The sequence below is a fragment of the Pan troglodytes genome, chromosome 3 (genome assembly GCF_028858775.2).
Source record: "Pan troglodytes isolate AG18354 chromosome 3, NHGRI_mPanTro3-v2.0_pri, whole genome shotgun sequence".
Taxonomy (NCBI): Eukaryota; Metazoa; Chordata; class Mammalia; order Primates; family Hominidae; genus Pan; species Pan troglodytes.
The window spans coordinates 160,760,695-160,775,375 of NC_072401.2; the positions used below are offsets into that span (position 1 = coordinate 160,760,695).

Genomic DNA, 14,681 nt, shown 5'->3' on the forward strand with positions numbered 1-14,681 from the left:
TCAATAGGTATATTTGATAATCTGTTGACACTAGAGTCATAATTTGCCCCTTGAAGATGTGCAGTGCAGGACAGCTGGGCTTGTCAGGGGAATCAAGCCAAGGTAAAGGTCAGAGAGCGATGGTGGGATTCGAACCTAAGAAATGAACTCTAATGGGCACGTCTGACATGTGCACATAGGGGGAAGAAAAAAGGAGATACTGCTAGAGATTAATTACTGCAACTGCTAATGTGAATAAGGCTCTCCAATTCTGAAATTTACCACAGAATGGACTCATGGCCCGGAAAATTTTTAAATGCTGCATTTCAATTCAGTTAGTACAATTATGCAATGGGTCTAACCATTGAAAGAACTGAAAGGCTAGGTTTGTCAAATTTCTGAATGAGCCAAATAAACAGCAGGCTAAAGCATCCCTGCTACATACCTTAGTTCTATTCTTAAATGATAAACTTTCTCATTTTTTTCATTTTTCTTTTTAATAAAGACAAGGTCTTGCTGTGTTGCCCAGACTGATCTTGAATTCCTGGCCCCAAGTGATCCTCCTACTCTGGACACCCAAAGTGCTGGGATTACAGGCATGAGCCCCGTGCCTGGACTTTGTTATTATTCTTTTTGTTTTTTGTAGTCAAACTTTCCTGTGGACAACCTGAAAGCAGGGGCAGTGGTTACTAATTAAACTGCTTCCAATAATAAACTCGTGGGATTATTGTGTCAGCTAGGTAACTGATATAATTATGCCTCAAATTATAAATTGGAATTCAGTCACAAAGAATTAGAGAATTCACCTGACACTTATGCACAGCTTAACTGATGGCTTAAATAATATATTTGGCACCTTACCACATGCCCAATACTGGCTCAGTGTGAACAAAGGTCATTATGACATGGCCTCTGTTTTTCTGGCCTCCCATACAATCTAAAGACCATGCTCACCTCCTTTAGAAAATATTTTCTGAGCTGGACGTGGTGGCTCAGGCCTGTAATTCCAGCACTTTGGGTGGATCACAAGGTCAACAGATCAAGACCATCCTGGCCAACATGGTGAAACCCTGGCTCTATTAAAAATACAAAAATTAGCTGGGCGTGGTGGCATGTGCCTGTAGTTCCAGCTACTCAGGAGGCTGAGGCAGGAGAATCGCTTGGACCCGGGAGACGGAGGTTGCAGTAAGCTGAGATTGCACCACCGCACTCCAGCCTGGCAACAGAGTGAGACTCCATCTCAAAAAAAAAAAAGAGAAAACATTTTCTGTTCTTCATGGCAGACATTATTATTCACTGAAACTTTAAAATACAATTTGATCTGTTTCATTTGTGTGCTGAGGTTTCCTAGCCGTTTCGTGACTATGTGTCTTGTCTCTTTGCTTGACAGTTAACCCGTTTTTCGTCCCTATTAGAGACTCACACTATGTCTCATTTGCTTTGGAACCTCTTTAGCATTCTGGACAGTGCAATGCACCAAGCAAATGCATAGTAATATTTGCTGAAAGAAGACTGCTTGCTCATTAAATTTGCTGATGTATCAAAAATATAAAATTCCATAGTTTTCCTGTCAAGTAGAGAAAAAAGGCAGAATCAAAAATTTTGTAAACATCCTTGGACTTTTAGTTGAAAAGTAAAACTGACCCATCTTGACAAAATTTTGCAACCAGGTGAATCCACATATTCATCTCTCCTGAAAGGAAAATCTAAGTAGATAACAAATAAATTACATTTTCTTTATTTTGGCTTGCAATTTTCCTAGCATAAATGTGCATGATATAGTCAGTTTTATTATAAGAAACTCTCACCATTCACATAGATAGGCTCTAGATATTTCATGAAAAAAATTAGTAAGATTTGTGTATATAGAACTAATAAAAATCCATTTGAGTGCTGCAAGTAATAGGAAATCCATTGCAAAATTGATTAAACAATTAAGGAAAATTATGTCCCATAATAAGATCTTCTGAGGCAGGAGGAATCCAGGGTTGCTTTCTTCAGTAGCTCAATGATGTCTTCGGAATCACAGACTTTTCCATCTGTGTGCACTGCATCCTCCCCTTACCCCTGGCCAGTTCCCCTTGAGGTCCCAAGGAGGCTGTCACGGTTTCAGTTATCATAGGCAGATACAATGATGTTCAAGAGGGTGTGTGTATGTTTAATCAGCGGGGAAGCCCTTCCTAGAAAACCTCAGATAAATTCCTCTCTCATTTTATTCACCAGGATTGAGTCATTCGTCTCTTCCTAAAACCAAGCGCTGGCAAGGGAACTGGAATTTCGATGACTGGCTTGGATGATTCAGAATTTAATCCTGAGTCATGTGAGGTCAGGGTAGACACCCAAATAAAATGGAAGCTCTCTGGAAAGGGAGAAGAGTGTGCTGGCCTCTGGGTAGTCAGCTACAAAGCAAAAAGGAAAACATTCCTCAGAGAAAACACACACACACAAACACACAGCTACAATGCAACTTTTTACTGCTGCTGTGCAATTTACTTTTAAGACCACATGAAATTATTTGAAGTTACTTCTTTTCTCCTCTTTGGTCTCTGTTGCTAGCTAAATCATAATTAGTTTGGTGTTTGTGCTATCATACTTGTGAATATGGCTTTTTTTTTTTTGAGATGAAGCTTCGCTCTTGTTGCCCAGGCTGGAGTACAATGGCACAATCTCAGCTCACTGAAACCTCTGGCAGACCTCCTGGGTTCCAGCGATTCTCCTGCCTCAGCCTCCGAAGTAGCTGGGATTACAGGCATGCGCCACCACACCCAGCTAATTTTGTAATTTTAATAGAGACAGGGTTTCACTGTGTTGGTCAGGCTGGTCTCAAACTCCTGACCTCAGGTGATCTGCCCGCCTCAAAAGTGGTGGGATTACAGGTGTGAGCCACCGGACCCAGCCAAGGATATGGGTTTATACTAAAGCAATGCAAAGAAATGAAGGCAAGCCAGGGGCTCATTCAGAAACTATCCTCATAAAAGGCAAGGGAGAGGGCAATTATTGGTATTCCTCCATATTCAAGCTCTTTAGTTGTTGTTGTTATTGTTTACAGACAGGGTCTCACTCTGTTGCCCTGGCTGGAGTGCAGTGGCACAATCCTGACTCACTGCAGCCTTGAACTCCTGGGCCCAAATAATTCCCCCACCTCAGCCTCCTAAGTAGCTGTGATTACACGCATGGGCCTCCACACTCGGCTAATTTTTAAAATTTTTTTGGTAGATATGAGGGTCTTACTATGTTGCCCAGGCTGGTGTCAAACCCCTGGCCTCAAGTGATCCTCCCACATCGGCCTCCCAAAGTGCTGGGATTACTGACATGAGCCACTGTGCCTGGCCTCCATAATCAAACTCTTTGATCTACAGCAGAGGTCAGCACATTTTTTTTTTAAAGGTCAGATAGTAAATGTTTTAGGCTTGCAGGTCATACATACAATCTCTATCACAACTCCTCAACCCTGTCACTGCAGTAGACAATACGTAAACCAGTAAGTGTGGCTGTGTTCTAATAAAACAGAATTTATGGGCACTGAAATTAGAATTTTATATAGTTTTTATGGGTTGGTAAATATTTTTCTTTTAACTTTTTTCAACCACTTACAAAGTGAAAGCCCACTTTTAGCTGTATAAAAAAAGGTGGCAAGCCAGATTTGGCATATGAGCCATGGTTTACTAAATCCTGATCTACAGCGGTTTTCATATTTGTCTTTTATCTTACATCTCCTTCTTGCATATTTTAGATATGAATGAAGCTTCTCTATTTATTAGACTTAATTAATTGATTATATAACTGCAAAAATAAGTATTTCATTTAAGTGGACTATTTTGTAGATTCATAAAAGAAGGTACTTTTTATTTGTACAATAACAGGTCCCAATGGAGAGTCTTGCTTGACTCTACATTCCCAGTGTCAATTTGGCCCCATATCATTTCTGCCTTTGTGTTAATTGGTTTTCTTATTATTAGAGTTGTATAAATGACCAGTGAGAATATGTGAATATAAAACAGATTTGCCAGCACAATAAAAAATAGAAAAGTGGGGAAGACACTAAATTATACAGATAGATTGGAAATAACATTAGGTAAGAATTGCGCCGGTTTTACCCACACTGGAAAGAGCTGAGAGGTATGCATTGCTCTTTTATTGCTCTGAGTAATGATGGTAATTATGATGTAATCCACAGAGCACAACCGACACTGGACTGGGTGGAAATAGTGCTCTCAATCCTCCACTCTAGAACAATATGGGTTGTAAAACGTATGTACCATTGAGGCCAGGCGTGGTGGCTCATGACTACTTTGGAAGGCCAAGACAGGAGGATCACTTGAGTCCAGGAGTTCAAGACCAGCCTGAGAAACATAGTGAGCCCCTGTCTCTACAAAAAAAAATTTTTTTAATTAACTGGGCATGGTGGCACACACCTGTGGTCCCAGCTACTTGAGAGGCTGAGGCTGGAGGATTGCTTGAGCCCAGGAGGTCAGGAGGTTGAGGCTGCAGTGAGCCAAGATCGTGCCACTGCACTCTAGCTGGGAGACAGAGTGAGACCCTGCCTCAAAACAACAACAAAACAAAAAACAAAAAAAAACCCATTGACTTAATAGTAGTTTTGCTTCAAAAAAAGAAAAGAAATTTACCACTTTAAATGTAGGCATTGATAGCAAAGAGTATCACAATTATAGACAAGTTAAATGTAATTTATGAAAATGACACTTTTAGCCTGGATGAAATGTGGCAATTCCCTAGATAAACAGTACATTAGGAAGGGCTTGTCTATTTCTAGATGGCAGTAAGTGACTTCAATTTAGGCCAGGGTAATTTAGATCAGTAAGTGGTATTTCTCAACCTTGTAAATATATAATAAAGGGAAAATAGCTCAAAGTATGCTGTAAGAAAAACATGTAAACCTGCTCTCTGGATTATTGAGAAATATTTAATTGTGTAAAGCAAGTAAGCTGTAATCAACAGAATCTTTACATTTTTTGGTATCTCTTTGTAAAACCTTTGCCCTTCTCTACTTAAGACACCCAGGGAACTGGCTGTGCTTCCCGATCGTTAAGAAGACTGAAATAAAGTGACTCCTTATTCATTCCAGAAATGGATTTCACTATGCTGCAGCACTTAGCTTGTAAAATGGATTTATAAACAGGTGAAATATTAGGTGGGTAAAGCCACATGACAGTAAAGATTTACAAATTAAATTTCTTTATCTGAATATTCTTACTTTAAGGATTTATTTTCCCATCTCTGCAAATAAACATTTTTTTTTAAGAACCTACTTGGTATAATAGAAAGAGCACTTGAACAGGGAAAAATGTCAATTAAGATTTTGGTTTTGACCTTGCTGCCACTGGCATAGAGAACTTGGGAAAGTCATTTCATCTTCCTTGGTTAACTTCAACTTCTTTCTTTTTTTTTTAAACCAGCTTTATTGAGATGTAATTGACATACAATAAATTGCACATATTTGAAGCATACATCTGTACATTTTTATATATATGTACACACATGAACAGGGTTGTCAGATTTAAAGTACAGAATGCCCAGTTACATTTGGATTTCAGATAAACAATGAATCATTTTTAGTATAAGTATGTCCCAAACATTTGCATGGTACATATTCATACTAAAAAAATTTATTCATCTGAAATTCAAATTTAACTGGCCACTCTATGTTTTTATTTGCGAAATCAAACAGCTCTATCCATGGATTCTCACTGTAGTTAAGATCAAGAACTTATCTGTCATTTTTCCCATACCCAGGCAATCACTTTTCTGCTTTCTGTTACTATAGATTAGTTTGCGGTTCCCAGAATTTGATCTAAATGGCATCAAATCATACAGTATGCACTCTCTTTTGTCTGGCTGCTGCTTCTTTTTTTTTTTTTTTTTTTTTTTTTTTTTGAGAGGGAGTCTTGCTCTGTTGCCCAGGCTGGAGTGCACTGGTGCAATCTCCGCTCACTGCAACCTCTGCCTCCTGGATTCAAGTATTCTCCTGCCTCAGCCTCCCTAGTAGCTGAGATTACAGGCGCACGCCACCACGCCCAGCTAGTTTTTGTATTTTTAGTAGAGATGGGGTTTCACCATGTTGGCCAAGCTGGTCTCAAACTCCTGACCTCAAGTGATCCACCCAACCCAAAGTGCTGGGATTACAGGTGTGAGCCACCATGCCTGGATTGTCTGGCTCCCTACACTAAGCATAATTATTTTGAGATCATCCAAATTATAACATGTAGCAATAGTTTATTCCTTTTTATTGCTGAGTAATATTCTATTGTACAGACATGTAACATTTACCTGTTGATGGACTTTGGGGTTCTTTTCAATTTGGGGCTGTATAAAGCTGCTATGAACATTTTTGTATAAATCTTTTTATGGACATTTGTTTTCATTTATCTTGGGTAAATAGCTAGAAGTGGAATGGCTGGATCATATGGTAGATGTATTAATTTGTAAAGGAACTTCCAAATTGCTTCAACAGTAGTTGTGTCATTTTTGCATTCCCACTAGCAGTATATGAGAGTTCTATTTTCTCCACATCTTTGCCAACACTTGGTCTTCTTAATTGGTGCATTCTAATAGGTATGTAGTGATACATCATTGCAGTTTTAATTTGCAATCTCTAATGACTAATCATGTAGAGGACCTTTTGCTTATTTGCTATCCATATATTTTCTTTAGTGAAGTGTTCAAATCTTTTGCCCATTTCTTAATTGCCTCGTCTTCTTATTGAGAGAGTTGAGCTTTTTAAAAAACTTTTATTTTAGGTTTGGGGGTACATGTGCAAGTTTGTTATATAGGTAAACTCATGTCATGGGGGTTTGTTGTACAGATTGTCACCCAGGTACTAAGCCTAGTACCCGATAGTTACTTTTTCTGCTCCTCTCCCTCCTCCCATCCTCTACCCTCAAGTAGGCTATTGTTCTCTTCTTTGTGTCTGTGAGTTCTCATCATTTAGCTCCCACTTATAAGTGAGAACATGCAGTATTTGGTTTTCTATTCCTGCATTAGTTTGCTAAGGCTAATGGCCTCCAGTTCTATCCATGTTTCCACAAAAGACATGATCTCACTCTTTCTTATGGCTGCATAGTATTCCATGTCGTATATGTACCATGTTTTCTTTATTCAATCTATCATTAATGGGCATTTAGTTTGATTCAATGTCTTTGCTATTGTGAGTAGTGCTGCAATGAACATTTGTGTGCACGTGTCTTTATGATACACTAATTTATATTCCACTGGTTTTATACCCAGTAATGGGATTGCTGCATTAAATGGCAGTTCTGTTTTTAGCTCTTTGAGGAAGTGCCACCCTGCTTTCCACAATGGTTGAACTAATTTACACTCCAACAAGTGTTCCCTTTGCTCTGCATCCTTGCCAGCATCTGTTATTTTTTGACTTTTTAATAATAGCCATCCTGACTGGTGTTTTTGTGGTTTTGATTTGCATTTCTCTAATGATCAGTGATATTGAGCTTTTTTTTCATATGCTTCTTGGCCACATGTATGTCTTCTTTAGAAAAGTATCCTTATCACTTGCCCACTTTTTAATGGGGTTGTTTGTTATTTTCCTGTAAATTTGTTTCTGTTCCTTATAGATGTTGGATATTAGACCAAGAGTATTTTATATGCTCTGAATACAAGTCCTTTATCAGATATGTACCTTGCAAATATTTTCTTCTAATCTGTGCTTGTAGTTTCATTTTTTAAAGTGTCTTGTGAAGAGCAGAAGTTTTTAATTTTGATAAAGTTTACTTTATTAACTTTTCTTTAATGGATCATACCATAGGTGTTACACCTAAAAATTATTTTGTTAAAAAAATTATTTTTTGTAGAGATGGGATCTCATTATATTGCCCAGGTTGGTCTCAACTCCTGGCCTCAAGCATGAGCTACTGTGCCCAGCCTAAATAATCTTTGTCTAATCTAAGATCACAAAGTTTTTCTCCTATGTTTTCTTTTAGAAGTTTTATAGTTTTAGGTTTATACATATAGGTCCATGACCCGTTTCAAGTCCATTTTTGTACATAAGAAGAGATATGAAGTTCAATTGTTTTTGTATATGGATATCCAGTTATTTTGGCACCATTTGTAAAAGACTATCGCTTTTCACTAAATTGCTTTTGCATCTTTGTTTTAATGATACATATCACTACACACATGCACACACACACACACGCACACACACACACACACGCAGTGTTGTTAACTGGGTCCCTATGTGAAATGTATTTCTTACTGTGGACTGCAGTCAGAAAAGTTTGAAAGGCAGTGCTACGATGGCTACCTGAATTACTTTTTTCTCTCTCTCTGGTCTCCTAATCACTCTTGTCTATCACTTCCGTATATTCAGTCCTTCCTGCTTCTTCAATTTCCACTGTTCCTCTAAAACGTCATTTTCTATGAAAGCACATTTATGATCACCTCAGGAAAGCATTGTTTTTGCTGTTCCTTTCATTTTTTCCTCCCCTCTCTGCTATACAGGGAAATGATAAAACATTTTATATCTCCCTGCCAAGTTTATACCACTCTCTGTGTAATTCACCCTGTGACCTTTCATTCAATGTTTCTTGTGGTTTGCAATTGGTTTATAGCACATCATTTCCTTTTTCATTTGTTTTGCTTTATTGGGAGACAGCATGATGTGTAGAAAAGAGAATGGGCCATACTCCAGCTGAACCCTATTTCATAATAGGCTCATAACCTTCTTCAAAATACCATCTCTCAGGCTCAGTTTCTTTATCTGAAAAATAAAACCACATCTAACAACCTCATATATTTGTTGTAAGAATTAAGTAAGGTATTGTATGTAGCATATGTGAGGCATGTCTAGTCCTATACTGGACACATAATAGATGCCTGATGATAGCTATTATCACCATACTAGGTACCTTCTAACCACTTCTGTTATTTCCATCACCTTCCCTCATGTCTGTATCTTCTACTATGCTAATGCTATTGTAGGCTGTACAGTATGGCGCCTCAGATAATTAAATTCAATGACCTTAACTACCCTTGTGAGAATGATTTTACACAGGAAGTGTCATGGTGCCGAAGAGATGAAAGAGATCAGATTTCATTTCACTCTAAAAAAGAAAGACATTTTTTCTTCCACAAAAGAGAGCTTTAAACCTCCTTCCCATTATCAAGGTAGACAGAAAAATACTCCTCTTTAAAGAGAACACAGCTACTAGAAATGCTAACCATTCAGCTAACAGGGTCAGAATGGTAGCTCAAACTACCATTCCCCAGGACTTAAAAGGCAAAAATAAGAATGCTCTGTGAATGCTGATAGGGACAAGAACATTCTAACCTAGACCAGATAAGAAAATGTTGGACACAGAAAAGGAACTTAGACTGATTCACAGACTTTTGACGAGTCATCTCACCAGCTGAGTCCATTTTGGGTTTTTTTTGTTGTTGTTTTGTTTTATTTTTTGAGTTGGGGTCTCACTGTTACCCTGGCTGGAGCACAGTGGCGCAATCCTGGATTACTGCAACCTCTACCTCCCGGGTTCAAGTGATCCTTCCACCTCTGCCTCCCAAGTAGCTGGGACCACAGGTGTGTGCCAACACACCTGGCTAATTTTTTGTTGTATTTTTGGTAGAGACAGGGTTTTGCCATGTTGCCCAGGCCAAGCTGAGTCCATTTTGAAGAGGAATTAGAGATTGTCTGAAGCTACTCTGTGCTCTTTTTTTTTTTTTTTTTGAGATGGATTCTCACTCTGTTGCCCAGGCTGGAGTGCAGTGGTGCGATCTCAGCTCACTGCAACCTCCACCTCCCAGGTTCAAGCAATTCTCCTGTGTCAGCCTCCTGAGTAGCTGTGATTACAGGCCCATGACACCACGCCCTACTAATTTTTGTATTTTTAGTAGAGATGGGGTTTTGCCATGTTGGCTAGGCTTGTCTCGAACTCTTGACTTCAGGTAATCTGCCTGCCTTGACCTCCCAAAGTGCTGGGATTACAGACATGATGTATTCATTAGTTTTTTGTTAAATGTTAAAATAATCAAGAGCCATTCTATGAGTTCCTAGATTCCTAGCCTGGGTAGACTTTACCTGATTATAAATAATAATGGGAATTCTGGCACCTAACATGGTTGTTTTATTTTTGCACTGGGTCACAATTTCAATACATTTACTCACTTTTATTAATACACAGTAAGTGTCAAGCTTTTTTTTTACCATAATTAATTCATTATTATTCATCCTATTAATTATATGACCTGGTATTAAAGCTACCAGGTCAAGAGTGGTTTTGTTTGTTTGTTTGAGATGGAGTTTTGCTCTTGTTGCCCAGGCTGTTTAATTAATACCTTCTTCCAGAAACTTAGCTTTAAAAAACCATCGGCCAGACACGGTGGCTCACACCTGTAATCCCAGCACTTTGGGAGGTCGAGGCAAGCGGATCATGAGGTCAGGAGTTCGACATCAGCCTGACCAACATGGTGAAACCCCATCTCTACTAAAAATACAAAAATTAGCTGGGCATGGTAGCGCAAGCCTGTAATCCCAGCTGCTCAAGAGGCTGAGGCAGAAGAATCCCTTGAACCCAGGAGGCGGAGGTTGCAGTGAGCCGAGATCGCGCCATTGCACTCCAGCCTGGGTGACAGAGTGAGACTCTGCCTCAAAAAAAAAAAAAAAAAAAAAATCAACCAGCCTGGCCAACATGGTGAAACCCCATCTCTACTAAAAATACAAAAATTAGCCGGGCATGGTGGTGAGTGTCTGTAATCCCAGCTACTCAGGAGGCTGGGGCAGGATAATTGCTTAAACCTGGGAGGCAGAAGTTGCAGTGAGCCGAGATCACGCCATTGCACTGCAGCCTGGGCAACAAGAGCGAAACTCCATCTCAAAACAAAACAATAATAACAACAACAAAAAACCATCAACTAGGGTGTTTGGATATATGGATGTTCCAAGATAACATTAATCTGAGTTTTAACAAGTCTCCAGCTATACTTTCCGATGGAGCAGCCACTAGCCACATGTGTTATTGTGGCTAGCCCAAACTGAGAAGTGCTATAAGTCAAAAGTACACACCCAGAGTTCACATACTTAGTACAAAAGAAAAAATGTAAACATTTTGTTAATAACTTTCAATATTGATTTCATATTGAAATAACTTTGGATTTATTGGATTAAACAAAATATATTATTAAAGTTATTTGTACCTGTTTTAATTTTTTTTTAAGAGGGAGTTTCACTCTGTTGCCCAGGCTGGAGGGCAGTGGTGCAATCTCGGCTCACTGTAACCTCCATTTCCCAGGTTCGAGTGATTCTCTTGCCTTAGCCTCCTGAGTAGCTGGGTCTATGGGTGTGCGCCACCACGCCCAGCTAATTTTTGTATTTTTAGTAGACACAGAGTTTCGCCATGTTGGCCAGGCTGGTCTTGAACTTCTCACTTCAAGTGATCCACCTGCCTTGGCCTCCCAAAGGCTGGGGTTACAGGCGTGAGCCACCGCGCCTGACCCTCTTTTAATTTTTTAATGTGGCTGCCAGAAAATGTTCAATTATGTATGTGGCTCGAATTATGTTTCCGTTGAACAGTGTTGGTCTGAAGTTTACAAACTTGTGAAATTCTACAATACTTAAAGCTGGTGGATAATTATAACTGTGGCTCATTAAGATTTGGAAAACTTGTTGCAATATTTGTTAGAGAGGGAGAGGTTTTTAGTGTACATAACTGGCTGAAGAGTCAGACAGAAGCAGTATAGAAGGGTCATTCAGAAGTCCAAAGTGAAACCATTTTAAGCAACCATGTTTACGCAAGATGAAAAGCTAGTGGCTTTAACCTGTGGGAAAATGTACCACACCCTGCCAATGCAATGCAAAGTTCATCTTGTTACTCATCCCTGAAACCTGCCCCCAGCTTTCTATAGCTAATTGCTCACAGTTGGATCCCTTTTAAAGTGAGATTACCCTCCCTACAGGATATGTTGTACATGCTGACAGCCAAGTTTCCAAGGTTTTCATTCAACCTAATACTCATTTTTGGTCATATTACGGCTTTGAACAAAATGCTGAACATGAAGAAGCTGAATTGAAGATGATACTAAGTGGTGACAGATAGTAATCCCCAGGATGCATCCTGGTTGTATCAAAGAGATACAAAAGAAACTTAAAGACAGAGGTTTTAAAGTCAGAGCAATCATAGATTGCCAATAACTTACTAATAATATATAAATTTAAAACATGTCAAACACAGGTAGGACAACCTCAGGGAAGCATAGAAATCAGGGAGTCAAAGTGGCAAGCATTGATAATGTTCACCCACCACAAACGAGGGCTGAGGGTCCTCCCTTTGAGAGGCAAAGCTCAAAAGAGAAGGGTTAGGATTGGTCAAGTTATTACAGTTTAAGGCCATTAAGCCAATGTTTAAGATTGTTTTCCCTAGAATGCCAGTGTTGTTCTAATATTGTCCTGTGAAAGTTTTGATGCCGGCAGTATTTTCTTCTAAAATGTATTTAAAATATATTGAAGAATACGGTAATTAGGAGGCCAGAGATCTAGCAACTGAAGCAGCATATGGCCAAGCCGTGTGGGGTGCGCCTGAGACGGGAGGCCTGTAAACAGGTGGAGATCTTCAGGCAGAATCTTTTCCAGGAGGCTGAGGAATTCCTCTACAGATTCTTGCCACAGAAAATCATATACCTGAATCAGCTCTTGCAAGGTACTGCCTCAATGTGGCTGACCTGACTTCCCTCCGGGCCCCACTGGACATCTCATCCCAGGCCCTCCACCCAAGGATGATGAGATGGAAACAGATAAGCAGGAGATGAAAGAAGTCCCTAAGAGTGGATTTCTCCCTAGGAATGAGAAGGTCCTGTTCCTGCTTGCCCTGGTTAAGCCAGGAGTCTGGAGTCTCAAAGAGAAATGCATTCTAGTGATCACGGGATCCAGCACCTGATCCTCAAGATTGAAGATGGATGATTTTGGGGTAGCAATCCAGGAGAAGGTGCTGGAGAGGGTGAATGCCGTCAAAAGCAAAGTGGAAGCTTTCCAGACAACCATTTCCAAGTACTTCTCAGAACGTCGGGATGCTGTGGCCAAGGCCTCCAAGGAGACTCATGTAATGGACTACTGGGTCTTGGTGCACCAGCGAGATGAGGCAGCCTATGGGGAGCTCAGGGCCATGGTGCTGGACTTCAGGGCCTTCTACGCTGAGGTTTAACATATCAGCAGCAGCAACCTGGAGAAAATTGTCAACCCGAAGGGTGAAGAGAAGCCATCTATGCACTGAACCCAGGACTAGAAGGAAAATAAATGACCTATATGTTGTGTGTGGGAAAAAAAAGAATATGGTAATTACATAATAACAATGTAGTTATCAGTAAAATGTCTTTAAGAAATGGTATATTTCACCTGGCACAGTGGCATGCGCCTGTAGTCCCAGCTACTTGGGAGGCTGGGGTGGGAGGATTTCTTGAGCCTAGGAGCTCAAGTCCAGCCTGGGCAATATACTGAGAACTCTCTCTAAAATAAATAAGTAGATACAATACAAAATTTTTAAAAAGAAATGCTACATGTGAGGTTTCTAGGACATTACCTATGAGATCATCTGATACATGCCAGCCTCTTTCATATACATATTGATACCTCAGTTTCATATACCTGTTATTGTGACTTCAGATTTTATCTGTAAGGTGGAGGATAACATATCTACATCACAGACTTTTGTAAGAATTGAGATAATTCGGTCGGGCATGGTGGCTCATGCCTGTAATCCCAGCACTTTGGGAGGCCAAGACGGGTGGATCACCTGAGGTCAGGGGTTCAAAACCAGCCTGACCAACATGGTGAAACCCCATCTCTACTAAAAATGCAAAAATTAGCTGTGGTGGCACACGCCTATAATCCTAGCAACTCAGGAGGCTGAGGCAGGAGAATCACTTGAACCCGGGAGGCGGAGCTTGCAGTGAACCAAGATCGTGCCACTGCACTCCAGCCTGGGCAACAGAATAAGACTCTGTCTCAAAAGAAAAAAAAATTGAGATAATTCATGTAAAGAATTATGACAGCGCCCATTTTAAGCAGCTGGTAAATGTTAGATGATGATGAACTAGTATTGTACATATATTTAATGATCACTATGTTCATTTTCATGTTATAATTTTAATACACATTTATAAAGTGGATCAGATGTTGACTATTCTTAAATAATTAGTAAATAAAACAATATTGCATTGTCTTTTAAATCCAAGAATACACTTCATTTCATGAATTCCATTCCTGTTAAGCCCTTTTAACACATTATAATTGAAAAAATATTGCTGTGGTTATGTAGCCAGGACTCAAGAAGCATTAAGTAAAACCATGAATGAAGTGAATTTGAGAAACATTGCATTAGACATTCGATCATCCAATATTTTCATTCTGCTTCGAGTCTATAGCAGTGGTTTATTGGGCTCTCAAGAGAAAAAGCTATGGTTTTAGCATTTACCAGTTTCTGCGGTATAAACATTTCCAACATGGTCAATGTCAAACTATTGTGTGATGTCACTGAATGCAAAGTTGGAAAGAGATGCTAATAATTGGTTCTCTCAAGAAGGTACAAACAGGCTCCCAAACACCACTCACATAAATACTTTGCATGATTATAGCATGGCTTCTCATACAGTGTTCATTCATTCATTATACCAATGGTTCTGCAAATGTGATCCCCTGACCGACAGCATAAGCATCACTGGGGAACTTATTAAAAATGCAA

At 39.6% G+C, this 14,681-nt stretch overlaps 1 protein-coding gene and 1 pseudogene across 1 annotated transcript in view; one reads left to right on the forward strand and one right to left on the reverse strand.

The window, feature by feature from the left end:
• Positions 1-14,681, reverse strand: part of SPMIP2 (sperm microtubule inner protein 2) — a 141,906-nt gene that overhangs the window by 101,419 nt on the left and 25,806 nt on the right. The window lies entirely within an intron of this gene.
• Positions 12,484-13,248, forward strand: LOC107974463 (proteasome activator complex subunit 2-like; annotated as a pseudogene).